Genomic DNA, 8,270 nt, shown 5'->3' on the forward strand with positions numbered 1-8,270 from the left:
CAGTTGGGCCAGCTGGGAATCACAGTGCTGTTTTATCTGGATGGGCGGTATTAAAGGGGCAGTGTGTTCGCCTATATGGGAACTGTGAACTACCCTTGTTTCAACCCTTAGGTTACATACATTTTATGATATTGAAAAGTATATTCAGGTAAGAGCATGGGGGGAATCTTTATGCAATTACCATGCTAGTGCGAATATGTCTTTGGGCCCACGTAGCAACTTACCTTATAGAAGGAAGATGCTCTGCCACAAAGCATGATGTATTTAACTGATCCTTGCGCCTGATGGTGTATTACATAGCACAAGCCAATAACAATGCCAATTTCCCCATGTAATCCCCTATTCATTATGCTGTGACCCGCTGCTCAATGCATATTGAATAAGGATCCCAGTAGTGGGGGACGTTTAAAAGTAATTAACCCATTGGCTCCAACACATTCCTAAAATAAGCCCTTATTTATTTTGATTGCCCCAAGGCCCCAAAAAATCACCCGCAAATGCTTTGCTAAGATTCCCTCTGGTTTCCAAAGCGTCGTTTCATGTTTGGAGAGCAGCAGGTGGAGGAGTGTGGATGATATATACAAGGGAGGATGGGGGGGGGGGCGGATAGCCTCAGTTCAAGGTTCAGTTCAGATAGGTGAGATGGAAAGTTACACCTTGCGGACAGCTGTCTGAGAACGTAACGCAGCTGTCAGCAAACAGATGTCCACATCAAACAGAGGCACAGAGGCAGTTGGTGCTGAGTGATAACTTTGTTTCCACATCAATACACAGTCATGAACAGGACTGGGATCCGACTGCCACATAACCTCCACAACAGCATGTCCGGGAGAAGGAGGCAGCACTGCACTTTATTCCATGAACTAAACCATGGGAATAGCAGTGCAGGGTGGAGTGTGCTCAGAGTATTTAGTTCTCCTTTCTGCCATGTGAAACATCAAGAAAAACAAAAGAAAAAACAACAGATACGTGAGGAATCTCAACACACTGCAGCCTCCCTGCTATTAAGTAGAAAGCTACATTTGAAAAATGATGTTGATTATTAGGATAAGGCCTGACATTGTGGGAGCATGAACACGTCCTCCAATTTCTGCCTATAAAATACCCTTCCATTTCAGGGTTTCTTTTCTGCCTATCCAGAACAGCTGAAAAGACCCCCTTTCCTCCTTCTCCAGTACTTTCGTAGAATCTATTGTCAGCGGGATTAGGCAAATTCATCATCCACTATCAATGTACTTCAATAAAGTTGATCATTTCATGTTGATTTAGTAATCATGCACAACTACATTTAAGGTGTGACAGGGGAGTTTATACATATATTAACACTAATAATTATAATTACATAATTCCCAGAATAGTTGTTGCTCAATTATTCAGTAAGATTGCACTCAGCAGACAGTCTGTGAAATGCCTGGTTTTAGCCATGCTTCTAGCTATTATTATGATTTGAATGATAAGCACCACCCATACATGTATCTATTGATCAGGCCGAGCAACCCGAGCCTCTGATTTTCAGCCTTCATCGTCTCAGTAATAAAACGCAGCACTTTTCCATTACATAGCCTCTTTCTTAGTTTAAACCTGCAAATCTTTTAGATTTGTGTCTTTGAAGGCTGAGGCAGCGTGATAATACACAGGCAAAGGGACAACATAAAAAGATGTATATGTGTGTATATATACATATACATTATTTAAGTTAATTTGGGTGAAAAAGGCGACACAAAACCTCCACCGTTAGCATATAGCCAATAAAGAATATCACTTGTGAGATAGCAGACCTGTCTAAGACATGTGAATGTGCTCACAAGTGATTATATATCAAATGGAAATATTCCTGTATGCTCATTTGCATGTCTTAGACAGGTCTGCAACCCCGCCTTTCACCATTATCACCCAGCACACAGCACTTCCACTGCAGCAAGGGATTCTGGGAAATGAGCACACAGTGCCACCTTTTGCTTCAAAACCATAAACATGGTTCCATATAAGCTTAAGCTTGCTGCATGGTCACAGCTTTGAGCACAGCCAGGGTTAAGATGCATTTTTGCATAGCCAGTATAACCAACCCCACACTGAGGAGACCCATTAAGGTCGAAACAGTCTGTCTGTGGGTGGGTTTGCTGGCTATGCATCTTAACCCTGGCTGTGCTCAATGAGTTTCCAACTCCTCCTGGTAGTTGAGAGCACCACCAACCAGGGGGTTCCGATAGAACTCACTCCCGCAACTGCTATGTAACACTGGGAGTGAGCAAGGAATATCAAAGGGAGGGGGGGGCAGCAGCAAGAGGCCTAATAATGGCCAGGGCCTACCCCTGCAGATTCCCCCGATCAGTCACGCACCTAAAGTGCTGCGACAGCCTCGCTTCCACCTCCGTCCCGGGAACAGGCCTCAGCCTAGAGCTGCAAAACACAGCGACGGAGGGCAGAACGATCTCCTGCCCCTCATTGCCTGCCTATAACCCCTACCCCCCAGCCAGACCTCTCCTCCCCCCAGAGTGTCACCGGTGACCAGGAAGTGTGGATGGAGGGGAGGGTAGCCTGGACCTTGCGGTCATGCGTCACTTCACCTAGTGCTAAACGCATTCGTTCTCCTTATACACAATCCCACATGGTCACTAATGCCGTGGCTGGACACACAGTAGTTCTAGCTAAACTATAATCATGTACCACTGAGTACCGATACGTGGCATTTACACACATTTCTGCTTATTTACAAACAAAAAAAAAAACCATTGCGTTTTAAAAAGACGACGAAACGTTTCTCTTCCCTTTCGTTTTAATGCCACGCATATTCTCAGAAGTACAGATGGGTTTGGCTGCAGCTCAGTGAAGTCATTAGCATTTACCAAGGTTCTCAACCGCTTCCTTGAAAATGTGGGTTTTTTTTTTTTTTTTAATTGAGACACAACATTCCTGAACTTGGGTTGCAAAATCTCCTATTGGGAACATGGCACGGTTTTTTTTTCAATTATTATTCTGCTTTAGAAGATGAAGCAGTTACTAATATATATATTATCTATGCTATAATTCTAAGTTGGATTCCGTTTTTTTGTATGTCCGAAGCATCGAAATCTCAGAAACTGCACCATGTAGCAAAACAAAACTTTCACTGGGGGAGTCTGAGGGGGGGGGGGGGCCGGGTAGATGTGCCGGCAGCGGGGGGAGGGGACAGGTCCCGCCAGCCGGGGGGAGGAGGGGGGCGGTGACATGTATTCAATATTACATTCCCCCGACGAAGCCGGGCACAATAGCTAGTAATGCTATTAAAGTATGTGGGTTGTATAAGTATGCTCTGTGAATTCTTTGCATGTGTAGTACATTATGATGAAAAGGTCTGGCAGCTGCAGTTACACAGTCCAACTTAAACTTGTTAAGGCACCTTCGTTACTTTAAAGACTAATTCCTGTTTGCCAGACATACCATGGAGTGTCAGCTGTGGTCACGCACCTCGACCTCTTGGTGCTCTGTATTAAGACACTGCGCGCCATGCTGATCGGAAATGGATTTTCAATTGTTCCTGAAGGGCTAGTGATTGCAGAACACATTAAGAATCACTTCTCTCTCTGTTAACGTGGTGACTTATCTGTCTATATCGTGCGTCTGTCTGGCAACGTCTTCACATTGGTTTAGTTGTAGAATGGATGAAACAGATTTGGAGACCCTGAGAAATACGTGCGAAATACGTGCAACACAACACAGACAACGCATTCAAATCCTTGTGGAAGTGAAAGGGTTAGCCAATGCACAGCACAAATAATTAACAGCAAGCTGTTCTCTTGGATAGCTTAGGATATTCTACACATATTTTACGCTCTACTTTGCCATTGTAGAGTTTCTGGCATCTTTGTAAGGATCAGGATTATCACAAGAGGAGACGGTGTGGCGAGGTGTGAAGAATGAAGCCATATTTGCAGTAGATACTTGTCACATCTCCAGGAAAACGCTCAGTGGAGTCACCAGATGAAGCAACGAGCTCACATCTGCAGAAAGGACCTAGGTCAGGGGTGGACAGCTCCAGTCCACAAGGGCCCCCAACAGGTCAGTTTTTCAGGATATCCCTGCTTCAGCACAGGTGGCTCAGTCATATGACAGCCACCTGTGCCAAACAGGGCTATCCTGAAGAAAAAAAAATGCATCTGTTGGTGGCCCTTGAGGACTGGAGCTGTCCACCTCTGACCTAGAGCATGGGGTCGCGTCGGAAGGGATGCAGGGTCTGAAAAAGTGCATTGGAGACCACAATGGCAGATGTTACCTGAAGCGCTAACCTACATTATTTCCGAGCTCATGTACAACATCGATGTATATTTTGTTGTTCCACTAAACATCCCACAATTTATTACAATGAACACAAAAAAAAAGGGACTTGGACAGATCCCATATAAGACCTCCGTGGAGAGGAAAAGCACATTTTTGGCAGCTTCTATGTGGCCCTTACAAACACTGCTTACATTAGTAGCCTCTGAATGTGACACAAACAAAATATAACAAAATATAAAGCTCTGTTATTATTTATTTTACTTTTATTTTTTTTATGGAGCTCTTGTCAAAATGGACAGAAGGTTCTATGCAAATCGTTTCATATTTCTTCACCATTTCCAAGATAAATATTCTGTTTTTACATCACATCATAAGACATGAAAACATTCCTAAAAGTGAACAATGTATCAAAAACATTTCAAGGAATTGGCCCCAATCCAGACGTTATATTAACCATATTGAAGGGTATGTGTCAGCCTTGAAAAATGCACATATTGGCTGGAGATTGATCACACCGCCTGGGATGACGCTTAATGGAACAATAGGGAGAGTTTTAAGAGATTACATTTTGCAACATTTGAGGTTAACATTTTTCCATCTTCGTGGGTCTAGAAAAGCCATCATCTTCAACTAATCCGGCCCAAACTAGTCAGAGTAAGACAGTTATATCAAAAGTAAGTCATTTTCTTACATTTTGGCTGCCAGGGAAGCCTGAAACACATTTTATATTTACTGCATATTTTCATCCATGTGCAAGGGGCAGAAAGTTGTTGCTAGAGTATACAGCACAGTATAAAATGTATAGCTTGTTACATAGACTCTTGGGTCACTGCAGCCTGCAGAACATGTTAATACTGTACGATTATCCAATCGTTCAATACATGCATCAGTATATATGAGATATACTATGTATTTATTTATATCTTTATGTATATATCGCCATTAATGTGCATAGTGCTTCACACAAATAATACACATGACATAATTATATAAATAACAAATAATACAAATAACACATCATTGGAAGAAGTGCTTCAGACAAAAGTGACATTTAGGAAAAGGAGTCCCTGCCCCGAAGAGCTTACAATCTAATTGATTATTGTTTGTCACAGGACAATTTATCTTCAGTTGTCCCCACTGGCCTCACTTAAGCTGTGACGTGACGTTTTTTGGCAGAAGGATTTTTCATATATCTGTAAACAGAACTTTACCTGGAAATCTCCAAACTCCGGCGCAGTGTCACATGGACAAGGACAGGCTTACATACAATAACTTGGCTGCTTGAGCAGCTATTGCCATCTTTCAAACACTCGCGAAACAGCTGTCTGTTTTGGCTACAATGGGCACTTTCTTCTGCAGTGAGCAAAGGATTGGGAATTTCACTTCAGCCTCAGGCTACAGACGGTGTTTTGCACCAGCTGTGTGACTCAAAAGGCCGCTCTCTCTGTACCTTCTGTCTGACTCACCTCATCACTATATGTCATAGAGCTTTGCATAAATGGGAGACAGACTGGTGAAACCCCCGTTAGGTGAGCACTAAGCACTTGTGGTCAGGATAGTCTCTAATTAAATCTGTGAATTGTTCACAACATTTGTGAGTATTTACATACAATTAAAAAAAAAACTAAATTGATTGTAATTAACCCCTTTGTTTAATGAAGGGGGATTCACAAGCAAACAGATTTCGGATGTTTGTTTTCTGCACACCACTATTTAGACTAAGAAATAACATCGTTCACCTTTGTGCTGCATTGTTTGGGCCAGAAAAAACAGCAGGGATGTATACAACATTTGCTCCATCACTGAATGAAATGTGTGTTCTAATTTAGCCACAAAGTAAGTTATGCTGAGTAGGGCCTCGTCCCCACTGCTCGCGCTGTGCGCACAAACAAGATACCGCCCTCTATGGGGCTGGCCCCAGTCACTGCCGCCGCGCGCCTGCACAGAGCGCGATGCACGACCGCCTTTGCCAAAAGACAAGATTTTTGGCGCGGCGGCTAAGTTTTTGCCACGTCACGGCGGCGGTTCAGCCAATGAAGCCGAACCAGCCACGTGACATCATGGCCACACCCCCACCACATACCCCCATCGCCATCTCTTGCTCTTCTCCTGACGCGCCACCACAGACCACAGGTCACGACTGAAACTGGTACACGCGCCACCGCACTGCAAGGGTTAAAAAAAACTCCCGCACTTATGAGCATATTTCACACTGGTGAGACCCAAAGGGTCCAAATGGCTGTCTGTGAGTAGATTTGCTGGCAATGTACTTCCTTAACCCAGGCTACGCTGTGTAATAGAGCAGGTGTAAGCTTAAAGGGATCCATGTTAACATGAGAAGCCAAATGTGACGCACAGTGAGTGCTCATTTGCATATCATTACCCAGAATCCCTGGCTGCAGTGGAAATATTGTACGCTGAATGATTATGGGGAAAGGCAGGGTTGGTGGACCTGTCTGAGACATGTGAATGTGCTCACAGGTGTTTCTTTTATCTTTAATTTAGCCACAACTGTTTCAGTATTCAGACTGGGCAGCGTCCATATTGAGCCAGATGTGTTAGAGAAGAGTTAAAGGGACAATCCCTCATAGGACCAAAGTGCACTAATTCCAGTGACATCACTAAGGCGTCTTGCCTAGGTAATTGATGCCATTTTTATCCAAATCTGACACCTCTAAGTATTTTTACATTATTATTTAAAGTTAGGCTAAAGGAGCGGCTCGGTGAGTAAATGCACTGACTAACAAACACTGACACGGAGTGTGAAGCAGGGGGGCTTGGTTCTAAATCCCGGTGTCGGCTCCTTGTGACATTGGGAAAGTCACTTTATCTCCCTGTGCCTCAGGCAACAAAAAATAGATTGTAAGCTCCATGGGGCAATAATTCTATGTACAGAGCTGCATACATTGTCAGTGCTATACAAGAAAAAATATATATTATTAATGATAAAAGTGAGACTGGGGAGTGGTTTGATGTCCTCTTGCTGCTCCTGTTTGTGTGATGTCACTGTGATATCACTGTGCTCCGAAGGAGCTTGACCAGCCAGAGCCCCCTTCCAACCCCCCTTATCTTTATAGGTTCTCTTATAAGGACAGGGTAAAGGGTAAGAAAACACTTGATTGACAAACACTTCCCCATTCAGAGGCCCCTAACAAATTCAATTTGTAACTAGTTTACCAATATGAAAGCAGACAACCCTGAGTGATTACCATTGTTAGATGTGTGTTGGGGAAGTCAGTAAAAAGTATGTTTTGCTGCCGACTATGTGGGATTGCACCTCTAACTGGTATACAGTGCATAGGATAATGTGTGTAATCATTTTCTGTGTCCGTTCTTGTGCAATAATGAATTCCCCATTGTGTGCATCAATGGCACAATAACCAGGTCTGTACTGGAGTCAGCCACATATGAGTAAGACACATTGAATCAAATGTGAGAAACATATTTCTTGCAGTTTGAGGCAGACACAAAAGGGCAGAATCTCTATTCCCATAATAATTGTATTGTGTTGTATGTCTATATTTATATAGCGCCATTAATGTACATAGCGCTTCACAGTAGTAATACATATGGTAATCAAATAAATAACAGATAATATAAATAACAGATCATGGGAATAAGTGCTTTAGACATAATGTTTTCTTATATAGGGCTGACAGGGTATGCAGCACTGGTCATAGAATTTTGCAGACACAATTAATCTAATTTAGGACCAGAGGCACAGGGAGATAAAGTGACTTGCCAAGTTCACAAGGAGTTGCCACCAGGCTCCCCTGCTTCAAAGACAGTATCATGGTTTTCAGAGTCAGCTCCTTGACTCACTGAGTCACTCCTTTAGCCCACTTAATCCCTAGCTATGACGACAATGTCAGCTGCATACATTACCCTGAAATGTGCACTTTCTCTGACTTTCAAAACTGGATCACTAGCTGTGCACCTGTACTACGTACAGCCACGTGTATACTGATGGCTCTGGAAGGGTATTGATTATTAACATGAAAACAAACCGATGC

Source organism: Ascaphus truei, chromosome 17 (assembly GCF_040206685.1).
Source record: "Ascaphus truei isolate aAscTru1 chromosome 17, aAscTru1.hap1, whole genome shotgun sequence".
NCBI lineage: Eukaryota > Metazoa > Chordata > Amphibia > Anura > Ascaphidae > Ascaphus > Ascaphus truei.